Source organism: Corvus brachyrhynchos, unplaced genomic scaffold (genome assembly GCF_000691975.1).
Source record: "Corvus brachyrhynchos isolate BGI_N302 unplaced genomic scaffold, ASM69197v1 scaffold105, whole genome shotgun sequence".
NCBI classification, from domain to species: Eukaryota; Metazoa; Chordata; class Aves; order Passeriformes; family Corvidae; genus Corvus; species Corvus brachyrhynchos.
Window position 1 is genome coordinate 3,193,682 of NW_008238452.1, and position 14,451 is coordinate 3,208,132.

Below are 14,451 nucleotides of genomic sequence, written 5' to 3' on the forward strand. Positions count from 1 at the left end.
CTTCCTTCCCTGAGATGGTTTCATAGCCCAGCTCTCCAACTTTCTCCCGTACCACAAACATGCAACACAATTGTGCAACAGCCGAGGAAGGAATGGTGAGATCAGAGCCGTGACTGCAGACATCCTGACATGGGGATCTGGCAGCTATTCAACACAAACACAATTAGAGGACTTACCCTTGCGTGAAGTATTTGCTTTCTTGATAGTCACCAGCCCTAACCTCTAGGAATGCTTATGAATCAGATAGCGTTCCTTGAGGAGGGCGAGCCCTTTCAAGCTCCTCTGTCCTGCCTTAGCCAACACAGATACAAAGAAGAAAGAAATTCTGCCGCGTCCTACAACTTCTCCCAGGGAAAGCCTTTAAGAAGCAGAGAAGAGTTGTGGTCTCAAAATCCCTGCCAAGGATTCGAGAACACAATATCACATGGTGCTTGCTCCTTTTCCGAAAAGCAGGAAAAAATAACACCACAAGAGACAAACTTTGAAATTCTCACCCAACATGAAAGTAGGGGGATTTCCTGAGTCCTGCTCCTTGTCTTTGCATTGCAGTTGTCTTCTCTGGCAGTGGCGATACCACAGAAGTGTGGCAGAGATTTGCATGTCTTGGAGGACTCATATATGTGTATCTGCATAGATATTTGTGAGCTGGATAAAAAAAGGTTCACTATTTTAGAAAATGTAACCTGGTGTACATGGATGTTACACAACTTACAAATTCTCAAGTGTGACAACACAAATATTTATGTAGATTAATTCCCATCAGTGTAAATCCTGGGCTTTTCAGAGTAACAGCATCTTTAAAATGGCAATAGGAGCCGACCTCTAATAAAACATCTGCTAGCAAACTGGTCAAATGTCTGGCGCAGCAGTTACAAAGGGAAAGTCTTGTTCCAAAATGCCCAATAATTTAAGTTATTCTCATCTCAAACTGCATTAGTGACACAAGAGAATTGGCCCAAGGGAGGGCCCAGTGGGGTAACCCCAGGAGTGTAACACAGCAGTGCAGAGGGGAAGAGCAGCGGGATTTCCAGATGATGCAGTGTGACATGACACAACTACCACGGCTACTGCAAGATCCAGAGAGGCTTAACTGGTATAACAAAAAACAAAATACTAATAAAAGAAAGTGATAAAGATAGCTCCAACACAGAAACACAGGAGTGGGCTGAGAGGCTCTGAACTGTGTGACCTGCCTGGAGCGAACCCACCACCTCCCTGCAGGACCACTTATCCAACACCAGCTTTGAAACTGCACCCCAGCAGCTGGAGGAGGAACAGTTGTGCAGTGTTGTGCCCTCCCAAGTGACAAGATGCACTTTTCCATTGTTAGCAGCTTCCACAAATATCAACGGCCTGAAAAACAGCGGAGATTGCCAAAATATCAGACATCTGAATCCAGTCAGAATGAGACACTCCCAAAAATATTTCCAATGCTATGAAATTCACACACACACACCTCCCCAAATACCCAGGGGAAAATTTTTGCATGGGACCAGAGAAAAAAGAACAATAATGCCTCAGCCAGATATCAGTGATCACAGAGTTCCAAGCTAAGGAGCTGATTTATGTTATTTTGGTGCACACAAAACAACCTGGCCATGCTCAAGGGACAGACTACCCGAGCATGGTAGTAAACTACTGGTAGTAAAGCAATTGCATCAAGAGAGCAAATAGAGCAACTAAAACACATTTCTGGAGTAGCACTGTTGACATCTGGAGACCCACCCAAGCCAGGCATTCATCCCAAAATAAAAAATTGGCAACCAGCTATGAATGGTTGCTGGTCTTGACTTTTTGTAACTCTGCTAAAGAAGCACAATATAAATCTGCAACCTTGTATCCGGACAATAATTGGAATACATCGAGAAAATGCTTGCAGTCATTCTGGATGAAAAAAAAAGAAAAAGGGGGAGGGGGGGGGAAGAGAGATTTCAAAATCTAAGACTGCTTATAAACAAGGATGTTACTTTCCCCTTTCTTATCCAGAACCACCCTTAATTGAAAGGATCAGTATCTGAAGCAACTGGTGCTGCCCTGCACATGAATCCCCTTTGCACCTCTTCCTTCTTATTTCTTCAGTGGTTTTATTAACATTAGTGACTTATCTGAGTATTAGAATGCTTGGCTGCTTGGAAGCTTATCAACAACAAATTTTATGGGCTGTTTAGTGATGGAAACAGGAGGAGCTGGAGCTCTCCCCCCCCAGCTACCTCGATATGGAAGTCTTCAAGAAGCCATGGAATGTGCTCTCTGGTATTTTTGGTATCTTTAAAGTGTCAAGAGTGCAGAATTTCTCTTGTCAGTTGTCACAGTGTGACTCACAATTAGAGCCATCTGCTCTGCATTCACCTCCCCAGGGGCACCGCTCGTTTTTCACCAGCTTCCTGTTGTTGACAGCACAGTTCCTCCCTGTATCACTCTCCACCAGCACCCATGCTCCCCGCAGACATTGCAGCAGGCTTAAGCAGATTTCCCTTGGGAAAGCCTTTCCCCTTGTTTTGCTAGTGACTGGAAAAAATATAGACTGTTGAGAATGCTCTGAAGGCGGAGGCTGGGTTTCCAAAGGAACTGAACAAATTCCATTCTTTTTTTTTCTTTTTTTGTGTCAGGAGGACCCCATTGTTTTTAGATCTCTTTCAAATATCTCCACGTTTTCTCTACATCCAATATTTATTTCAAGAAAGAGAGCAGCTTGAAAAATGAAATGTTTTTTTGTGCTGAGTCCTCATCAATAATTGGTGGAAATGGGTGACTAATACTACCAAAATATTATTCAATTAATTTTTCAAATATTAGAAATAATTTCATATAATAAGTTTCACTGCCTTCCCTTTCTACTCCACCCAATTAAAAAAACAGTTCCACTACAGGTTTTTCCACACCAAATGCTTAAGCTGAGGGAGACTAACTATCCCAAGCACAGATCCATGCTTTGTGCATGGGTTAATGTCTGGACCATGCAGAAATACCAAATACCACCTAGGCTGGATATGGCTGCCTGAAGCACAGCTCTACTGTGTGTTCTATGGCATTTTTGCCCCTGTGGACTGGAAATTTTATTTGTTAGGCTCTGACCAGTAATAAGAGATTTGAGATTCTACTTTCCCTGGGAACCCAGCTTTCTTGAAAGGATCTCCAGTCCTGCAGGAGCATAAGATCTTAGATATTTTCAGCTACTGTAATCATTCTTCCTTGGGCTTGTTTCAGTGCTTCCCTGTTACGTCTCCTGCACAAGAAGCAGGCCAACAGAAAATTCAAATAGTCAACACAATATAAAATGCATCTTCCACAAGGATTATTAATTTTATGCTCCTAACACTTTTTCCTGAGCCTTTAGGACAGCTCCTGGGCCCTGTTCCTGGCCTGACACTGGTGAAAACCGCTAACGTCCATGGTGCTCAGACACTCCAAATAAACTGGTAAATCATCTGTTTTGTTCCACATCCTACCAATAAATGTTGCATAACTTTTTTTGTCATTTGCTGGGATCTTTCCAGAACCTGTTTTCCACTTCTCCCAGGAACAGACTCTTCCTTATATATTCAGAGTCCTCCAAACACAAGTTTAGCAGACTCCAGATCATGATGCATCTGCACTCACTCAGTCACATCACATCAATGCGATGCACAGAAGCCTTTCACTTGCCTTCTAAATCAGGACAGCGTAACAGCTGAAATATTTCCCACTGACCCTGGTCTTCAACACAAAATTAAACTTCTCTTTGCTATTTCAACATTCACTCCATCAGGATTATATTTAAGATCAACACAATTTGGACCCTGGACCCAGACTGCTTAAATTATTCAAAAAAATATGAACCCATGCCAGTTAAATCAAGAAAATATGTTCTAAAGAAAGATAAAACACATCCTCTGTTTAAAAGCACATTTCCAAAAAAGCAACACTAAACTCATAAAACTGTTATGAAATCTGCAGTTCCTCCAAACATGAGAACTCTCTGCATGATAGAATATTAACTCATATTTGTTGGGTAATCTAGTAAACCCAGATGGGGAGAAATTGGAAAGGGAAAAATGGATTATTTCAGTGTTGCCTCAGATGGTTCATCTACTCCACAGCACAGGCACATATCTGTATTGAAGGTTTTCAAGGTTCCACAGTGGAATTCTTACTTAAAACCTGCATTTGCTGAAGGCATGAAAACCTGGATTCAAAATAGTCTCTGTAGGATCAATTGTGGAGCTGCCACTAAAAGGCCTTAAAATGCATTTCCCACTCCATAATTATTGTTCCAGTAGACTGTAGCAGATTATTTTTACAGATTACAAACCCACTGACTTGGTCACCTATTAAACACAATCTTCTTGGGCTGAAGGGCTCTTTCTGATAACTGGTATGTTGTTCTAAAAAGTCGATGCGAGTCAAGGCTGGGTTTCTCCATTTATGAGGTTCGGAGAACTTGATATGACAGCCTGCTCACCACACTTCATTCCTCTCAGCTGTATTTGTTTCCTGCTCATTCTACCTGTAGCTTCAGTCCATTTTTTACAGTAGTGTTCCCAGCACTTTAATGATGGAACCATAAGCAAAGCTACACAGCTAAATAGCTTATTCTTATCAAATAAAGCTGTGCTTGCACCCCAGGTCATACCTGCCAGAACTTGCATGTTTTAAAAGGAACATCCAGTCATAAAGCCTAAGATGTATTTTGAAATTTAATGGAAATGCACTCAGTTAATAGTGCTTTGCAGAAGAGCAAACTGGTAGTAACGTACATTGAAAAATCAAAATTATACTGAGGAACAGAATAACTCTTTTCAAGCAAAGCTGTTTAATGTATAAAATTAATGGTGACGGGAGGAATCTGGTTTTGCGCTGAAAACCTCAAGCATTACATCACAGATAGTCCTGAGGCCTTGCATTTTAATAATTAATTTCATAAAAGATCCCGAGAGCAATAGAAAGGTCATGAGAGCTGCTCCAATCCATGGGCAGTTAAGCAGGAGAATGCTTCGGTGCCCTTTAGCCTTTGAGTGTGCTGCAGGACAGGGGGGTTTGGTGCTAAACGACAAATTGAGTTAGAAATATTTAAGTCATAAACCATAGTAAATCTTTTAGCACTTGAAACACCATGAGACACTCCAAGCTGAGAGCAAATGAAGTGTTAGTCTATGCATGTTTAAAAATGCACAGAGGCTGTGTTTACTGAATTATCCATTTCTTAACTATGTCTACTTTAGGAAGCTGACATCCAACAGTTTCCCACCAAAAGGAACCATTTATGAAAAGCTCCTCTATCATGGTTTAAGAAAAGAAAATAATATGTATCTCTCTGAAAGCAAAATTATGTAGGTTGCAAAGTCAAGGACAGCTAAATTAGGAAGTGGCAGATTTATGTGTGCCTGCATAACCTCTACTTGGCCCTCTTGTAGGTCCTGTGCCCCGAGCGAGACAGAAGTCCTGTGGAAAAAATAGTATGTGATTATGCAATTAAAGACTGTATCTTAACACAAAAAGCATCTGAATTCAGGTTCTGTTGGCAGCTGTGAATAAAACATTTCCTAACATTTAAATTCTGGGCTTTGCAAACTTAGCACAGGATTTCTGTCAGGTGATATCTTCAAGTGGCTTTTATACATAGGTAGAAATTAATTCTGGCCTAATTACTAAGTATTTATTGCCACAGAACAGTTTTCTCTTTACCTGAGCTGAAGAAAGAAGAATATAAGGAGTCATCTGTAAAAGGATGCTCTTCTTGAAATGGGAAGGATCTCTGTGGCCTTTGAGTAGAGTCAGCAGAAACTTTCTATAAAATTGGTTCATCTTCCCTTGTTTACTGGTTATTGTGATCAATATCGAAATGAGCACACTGAAATAAAGATTATTGCTGCTCAGATCTGAATCTCACCACATGCTTTGCTGCTTTTGTCATCAAAGTTCTCAGTCTAGAATCAGAGAAACACAAATTGTTTCTTCCTAACCAGTTTTGAAAGCCTGCTCAGGATTCCTAGGGAAGACTCATATTGACAGGAACCTTCCTACCAAAATCCTTCTGACCAACAGGACTGTACACTCCTAGGAAGGAGAAGGACTGATGTAATTGCCACCATTTCTTCATGCCAAGTCCCTCAGGGCCTGTCCTGTTCTGACACAATCCTTTCACAAAAGGGGAGAGCAAACTTTTTGCTTCCCCACTAAAAGTATACAGCAGAATCCAGCGTAAGCTTTGAACTGAATTCGCGTCAACGTAGTTCTTGTTATTTTAATCTCTCCTTTCTTTGCTTTATGGATTTAGTCAGGGCAATCAAATATTGAAAGAGCATGTTAAGTGCAATGCAAGCTGAGACTGTAAAAGTGCCAAATTGATTAATGAAGTTACTATAAAATTTGCCACACTGTTTAAGTATATGATGGTATAAAGTCATCACCCTACAGAATAACAGAAAATGTCATATATTTCTGAGTCATCATAGTTACAGAGTGTCATCACTTTTCACTCCCTCACTTTTAAACTTCTAGAACCTTAGACTTTCGTCTGTATTTATGGCATTTTTGGATTAAAATTTAGCACAAAAACTGTGTATTCTGAGGGTCATATGAACAAAAAAAAAAAAAAAACCTCTTAATTCTAGATCTTAAATGTCTAGCCAGGAATAAATATTTCCTTATGTATTTTTAAATACTGGGGGGGGAAAAAAAGGGAAAAAGAAAGGCTGCTCAGGTTCGGAAATATTTCTATAACAAAAGCTGCTCCAAAACATTGTGTGCTCCAAAACACTGTGGCAAACAGTACAGGTTCAATTAGGACACTGTTGTCTTGACAACATCATGCAAGAAAGAAAAGAAACATTTCTGTTTCATGAAAGAAAGCTGCAGTGTTATTCTTTTAACCCAGAATATTCCACTCACAGATCTCAAAAGCATCACTCAAAATGAATGAGCCAAATAGGTATCAAGGTGAACTAGACTTCACTTTGAGACTGCAGTGTTAAATCCAAAGTGAAGCTCCCTTCTCTGAAAAAACAATATCAAGCTCTACATCAGGACAATTCTCTACATCAGGACAAACCACTAAAGCTTGCAGAAGCTGTGCTGGATGTTTTGGGATTAGGTCTCCTACAGTGTTCATTTTTATGGATAACTATCACTATGGAAAACGTGGGTCCTTCAACCTTACCCAGTGTGCCACTCAACCATTCTAATGGGTTTCAGCAGGCCTCACTTTTGCCCACATCTTACTGTGCTACTAAAATTGAGAAGGGATTTAAGAAAAGTGCAGGAGTAACAGCTGGACTTCCCAGAACAGCAGAGCCAGTGTCAGGACTGTTACCAAAGTGATCCTTACAGGTCAGGGAAATGTCCTGTCTATGAGGAACAGATGGAAGAGAAGCAGTGAGGGCTGGATCCCATAAGAGGTTACCACAAAGTATTCTGCACTGCCCAGTGCAGGCAGGAATCCCTGGAAGCCTTTGGGCCCAGATGTAGAAGTTACAAGTGGTCCAGGGAGCACTTCTGGGTGCGGAGTGGAAGGTGGCAAAGTGGTGCCAAGAGTGGTCCCACCTGAGAAGCCATTTAGCTGTGTCATTGAGGTGCTGGACCACAGAGAGCAGACCTGGTGAGAAGGAAACCCTGGCTCCCACCCAAAGGGCGAGAACTTTGCTCTGCTAGGGAACAACTTGGGAAAAGGTAGAGCCATCATCTCTGGGGTGTGCATCGTGCCCAGCAGGCAGCTTGACTGAGAAGTCCTCAACTTGGACAATGGCCTCACTTCAAAAGATGCCGCTTGAATGCAAGGATACACACTGGCAACAGCAGGCTCCTTTGAGGTACCTCTCCCTTCCCAGCAATATTTACCTAAGAAATTTAATGCACAGAAGAGAACGAGCGAAAGGGAATATTCCGGTACATGACAGGAACGGTCTTTACTGTGATTTCTTTTTCAGCCAGCACTTTCTTTTCTTTTAGTGGAAGCCTGACAGTCATAAAAAGCCATTGTAAGTGCAGCCCACTGAGAAGCAAACCACAGCCCTGCCTGCAATGCCGAGGGTCGGGATCATTACATTGTTAGTGTGCCACCCGGAATCCAGGCAATGCATCCGCTTACTCTATTAAATTAAAGCATTTCCTGCAGCAATTGAGGAAGGATAAAGAAAATAGGTGCTATTATAAAAGCATTGTGTGATTTGCCTTTTTTTTTGCAAGCCATTAGGACATGGTATTGCAGGATCTCTCATCTCCCATCCATTACCATGAGGACATAAATGTGAAGGGCTGGAGCCAGCAGTATTGCTGTAGATATACAAGCTGCAAATGGGACGAGGATCTGTCTCTAGTGTTTCTCACTGTTTCAGCTTCCCCAAATTATGTATCCCCTGCACTGCAGGTTCCTATCCCTCTGGTTAGTCACTCTGTTTTTCAGCCACTGCTCTTCCTGTGGGACCCTCCTGGGTGTCTGCTTCTCTCTGCATTTGATAAGGAGATCATTTAGAATGGAAGTAGACAGGCACAGGTGGTGGGACCACCTGCTACAATCTCTTCAGTGCTTTTGGACAGTATAATAGCGCTTGGATTTAACCTTCATATTTCCTTTCTTTTTTTTTCCTTCTGCTCCTTTTTTTTTTTTTTTTTTTTTTTTTTGGAACTTTAAGTTAGCTTTCAATTCATTTATTCAGTGGTCTGAAAGGACAAATTATGATGAAAGACACTATTCCCTTGGTCCTGGAAAAGCAATTTGCTAGAATATTGTTCCCGGGACAAGCAGCTCATCCTTTGTGTTATTTCAAAACCTCTGGCAAGAACAACAAAACTGCAGTCCAAAAGCTCTTTTTAAGGTATTTCTCTTTCTCTTCACTGCCTAACAATTTCATGTGCCTTGTTGCCTGACTGCTCCTGCCAGCTCCCAAATTTTATGTGTCCATGCACAGCAGTAAGAGAGTATCTCACTCCCTCATTTGCCTGTGTTACAGCCTCAAAGGGTCTCTACAATAGTGATTTACTATGGCAGAGGTTTTCCTCTAAAATAGAAGGCTCAGTTTGGTCAGGCTCTTGTTTACACAAATAATAAAAGAAAACCATCTTGTGTTGATTCTAAAGAAGCCACATTTTCCATGAACTTGCTATTTTGGGACTGAGAGTCAGATAGTCTCAGTTTAGCTCAAGAGGGAAGAAGAAATAGGTTAACTGCATGGCAGTCTAAGAAAGACAGCTGAACACCAGATTTAAATGGGGCTTCATACAGTTGGAGTTCCAATTAGAATCAGCAAGAAAGAACCAAAGCCCTGAAAGTACACTCACAAGGAATATTTAGCAGACAATTAGGTTTGAGATAGATACTACAGTTTGCAGCCAGGGGAAAGAAATATTTTCTCAGCTTATTTCATATTTAGTCTTTGTAATCACAGAAACATTTTTTTCTATTTCTGGCAGAAAAATTTATGCTAGATTTTTAACAAAAAAAAAATCTACCTAACTCACTTGCTTAAGGTAAGGTTGGGTTTCTCTTGCACATTGTAGAAAGCATGAGCAAACTGAGGTCATTTTATGGCATGTATCTCTGGGAGCACAAGCAGAAGCATCAAACATAAAACAAGTCTCTCAGGTGCACTTGTCCTGAGTGCTCTTTGGGGGTCGGCACTTAACAAAAAGGAAGGGTTTTATAAAGTCACTTGAGAATCTGGAGATGGAGACGTTATTCCTGAGCTGATACGCGATGTAAGGCAACTTGGTTTTCAGCCCGGTATTTGTTTCTGCCTGCAAAAACTTGGGATCATTTTTATTTCCTTCTGTCAGCTTTAAAAGAAAAATGCCTAGGCCCATTATTATTCATCCCTGAACACTGCTTCATTTGAATTCGGGTGGGATATCCTTCTGCCTTTGGAGGAGATATTTTGCAGCATCTTTAGTCAGATGCATGCAGTGCTTCATTTGTGATGTGCACGTCATCTTTCACTGAGATCCCATAATTTTCCCCTGGAATTTACTCAACCCTCAACTCTTAAGATGACAGAAAATTGGACTGAGCAAGCCAACAGTGACAGACCTAATTGAAAGTACTTACATCTTTAGAGTACACCAATGATGCAAAGATTTACCTGTGGTTATGAAGGGAATGTGTGCACGCTCTGTTTCACAAAGAAACGCTGTGTATGCCATTCTGCTCAAGAGTCTGTCTTTTGTGCCTTCAGTACCTACAGGAGTGATCAGGAATATTCCTGCAGATACATTATCTGAAAGTGCGGCCCTTTGTTTGCTTTCCTCCTGTTTTGTTCTGTTAGTCCTTCATTGTAAGAGAGACCTGTTTATACATTCCATTTTTCTTGGTCTTCTTTGGCACCTTGCAGTCAAACACTACTCCAGATTGATCCCTTGGTTTACAATGCACTGGGAGTACAGTCTATGTAAATTTTAGGAACAGACAAAAGAGTGTTCTCACCATCTGATGATTTCATTTCTAGCTCTCCAGCACCTTTTGTTATTTCAGGGTATTTTTTCCTGGTGGGAACAGGCACATTCAGCTGTTGTTTTTATGCTGAAAGCCCATGTGGAAGCACTTCCCTGATTTCTTTTTTTTTCCAGACATGTCTTTCAGCATGTTTCCAAAGGCTTGGAATCAGCACATTGTGTTGTGACATGTGCATACTTGACATTGCTTTGTTCTCTGACTTCCTTTTGCTTGCAATCTTTAGGAAGTTATCTTACAATTAGCAAGGAATTTTGAGTCAGTGTTATTGCAGACCCAGCATATTGTCCTCTGCCATCTGCAAAGAAGAAAGCCTGGAGGAGCAGGGGGGAAAAAAGTCATTTTGGCATTTTTAACTGCCTGAACCACGTAGGATTCGAACCTTAGTTCAGTGCATAGAAGGGACTGCAGCTGTGACTGCTGCCAGAAAAAAAAATGCATTACACACTACAAACACCTTCTTTATTAAATGTATTAGCAGGAAAGCAAGGGCATTACAGTAACCATATGGAATTTGATACATCCTTTTTCTGTGTTTTGCTCTTGTTCAGTGATTCTCTTATCATACAGTAAAAGTGACAGGGTATCTTTTTCCTAAGACGTTTACAGAGAATTCTTTTGTTTTTCTTTTCAAATGTGCACCTGCATGTAAAGGAACTCTATTAATTTGTCCTGTAAATGGAGCCAATAAAAACAAACAAGTTTTGTACTATCTCAGTGGTAAATACGTTCATTTTTAGCTGGCAGAAAAGCACGAATTTTTCAAATTTTCATGGTGTTCTCCTTTTTCTTCTTGTATTTTAGACCATCAGCCTCCTGGAGTACAGACAAGAAGCCAACTGGTTTTCAACTGCTTCCCTGTACAGGCAACACAGTTCAAGAGAGAGAGAAATGGCAGCACTTTGGGCAGGAGGGGAAACCTGGAGACATGTCTCAGAAAAACTTCCACATGGAAAGCCCTGTCAGGCACCACCTGGCAATACTGGAAACACCTTTAAACTGGTAAACACACTGAAATGCTTATCATTATGCTAGAAAAAAAAAAAGAGTAGGAGTAGCAATAAGAAACTGTTCCTGGAAGAAAGCAGCCATACCAATGCTGATGTAACATAGAGAGCTTCTCCATTGGAATGATGTCTGCAGTCAGCTCCTTATTTCTGGACAGGAATGAGGGGCATGCCATGCAGTCTGACAAGACCTCTTGTACACCATGGTGTCAGGCATGTATGCTACACCTCTCTGAACATCAGCTGACGCTGGATATAAACACTCAGGTTTTAACTTTATGGCATTATTGCATAATAGATGTATGATTTATAACAGCACCGTAGAGGCGAGTGTTTTTCCATTACGGGAGAGGTGAGAAAAGCACCTCCCTAATTAATATTTTAAGTAGCTTTTTCTTTACATGCGATAGAACACACATTATAATGTTTGGAACAAATATTTTGGTGTCAGGAGGCCTCATCTTCCTGCTGAAGTGGAGAGATTTTTTTTCCTTAGAGTCAGTAAAAGTGTAATAAAACATCTGTTTCAGTCTACAAGAACAGACCTGAGGAAACAGAGCTTTTTACAGATACACACAGGATCTCCAAACATCAGCAAGGAGTCTCAGGTTTTCACTCTGTTAAGATTTGTCTCTACCAACTCCCCTGAAGTATGTCCACACAGTGGAGGGTAATACAGTGACACCCAAACAAACAGCAGCAGAACTAACTTCCTAACTGGAATCTGCAGGAGTGTGTGGGTGCAGGGCTCAGCTCGTGTTGTGAGAGCAGCCCTACAATTTCCAGACAGCACTGCAAAGACAATCCAGGATTTCCCAGAGACAGATCAGATGTCTGAGTACCACAGCCCTTGGCTCTGGATAGACAGGCTGGGTCCATCACAGGAAGTCCGGAATATTGAGCAATTATTCAGCCACTGAGCAAGACAGAGCTATTTAGATCCCAAATGGTCAAGTGTTGCTTAATTTTCTTCATCATGAGCTCTCCCTCTGAAATCTGTGTTTCAGATCACTGCATAACAGGGAGAGTGTATCTCAAAGTCTGCCCAAGACTGAGAGCTTGCAACATAACAAGGAATGAAGCCTAAAAGTCTGTGTTTGCCAAAAATACAGCAATAATTATTCATACACCAGCCGGAAAGAAGATCGTGCTGTAAATTCTAACGTAAGAAAATCAACAAGAAGGAAATGGCTAATCCTTGGGGGGGATAAAAAGGCTTTTTTTAATGTTAGAAGTCTAGGATTTCCCTTATTTATGGCAAAAATTCCACACAATTCAATTTATTAACTCCACAATCTAAGGATTAAAATGTACGGAGCATAAAACCAACAAGAGCAAAGAGAAAATTGTCTTCCCCTTGTGAATTTGTTTTCAGTCATTCAGTAAATGCTTTCTATTACTGGTACTTTCCTGCAATGCAGATGGCAATGTGGGTGCTCACTTATGACACCCACACAAATCAGAAGGTTGTGTAGCATCCTGTCCTGCATGGGGCACACCAGATGAGTCCTTATATACTAAATAATTCCTTCTGTAATATATTTTCCACACATAGACATCCAACTTGATATGCTAGAATAGCAAATAACTGTACATGGACAGAAATAGATTCAGGATATTCCTCTAAAAACTGCTTGGTTTCTTTCTTTTTTTTTTTTTTTTTTTAACAGAACACCTCAGAATAATCTATCATTTTTTGGCACCACTGTCATTTATTAGTGTTATCTAAGTTGTACTACTTTCCTTGTCACATCATAAGTTAACCTTCCCTAATCACCACCCTGGACATTTACCAGGCCTTCCCTGTGGAGGTGTTTAACTAGAGCCATGATTTTCCTGTTATTATGTACTCCAGGGTTCTGAAAGCTCGTGTGGTTTCTACTCAAGAGACTGAGAATAAATCCACGTGAGTTTAATGCCAGGAATTCAACACACTAAATGGATATGTGCCTACTTTAAACAAACTCCATTGCTGGTAGCATGGCAAGATCCTCAAAGAATCCCACTTTTTGCTGCACATCCTGCTTTTTGGAAGCTTAATAGAAATGGTTTAAAGTCCTCCTTTCTCAAACACCCAGCAGTTTTCTTTCCCTGGACACCCACGGGAAGCAACAAAATGGCAGAGATCCAGGGAAAAGGAAAACTCCTCTGAAAGCACTGCAAGGAAGCACTTAGGCTACAGACACATTACTCATGAAAGACCATTAGTTCAATCCAGGAGCTCAAACAAGACCTTGAAGACCAAATGAATTGGTCAAAAAAGCCAACCAAACAAAACTCACAGTAATCCCAGGTTTTCACTAGCAGGGATACAGACCAAGCAGAGAGCTGACAATTCAACATCTACTCTCTTGAGGAATATTTTTCAGCCTTAACAGGGAAAGTTGTTGCCAATACATCCAAACCCAGAAATTTCTTAGGCAAGGAGAGGAATCCAACAAGAGACCAGCTGTGCTGAGTTAAAGCACTCCACTTAAAACATCCCATCAATCACAGAACAGGAGAGTGCTGACGTTATTTGTATGAAATGTAAGAGTGCTATTACTCACCTGCAATTAAAAAGAATAGTTTGATTTGGTTTCTTGCCGAGAGAATTATGTGAATATTTTCTCTTTTGCCAGGTTATGAATTTTGCCAGCTTCCATAATCTGAAGGTAGCATTCCAGGTTCTGACTAAATTGTGAATGACACAAGTCAGATCATTTTGGAAGGGAAATCATTCTTTTTTCTGAAACCTAAGTTATAAAGCTTCATGTTTTTCATCCACATTCTCTGCAAGGGGCTGGCTTGCGATGTCACGAAAGCACAGTTTTAATTCATACACTTTTTGGCACATTTTGAGAAGAGTCCAAGATCTGCATGGAGACTGAATTATTCGATCCTCCCTGGATTTGGACCCTCAAGGCATGGATTAAGATGAGACACTAATGGGGCAGCATGCAAAAGCTTGTATTACTGAGATAGATCTCCTTCATGGATAAAAAGAAATAGGAGCTTTCCAACTTGCAATTCTAAGTGAGAACA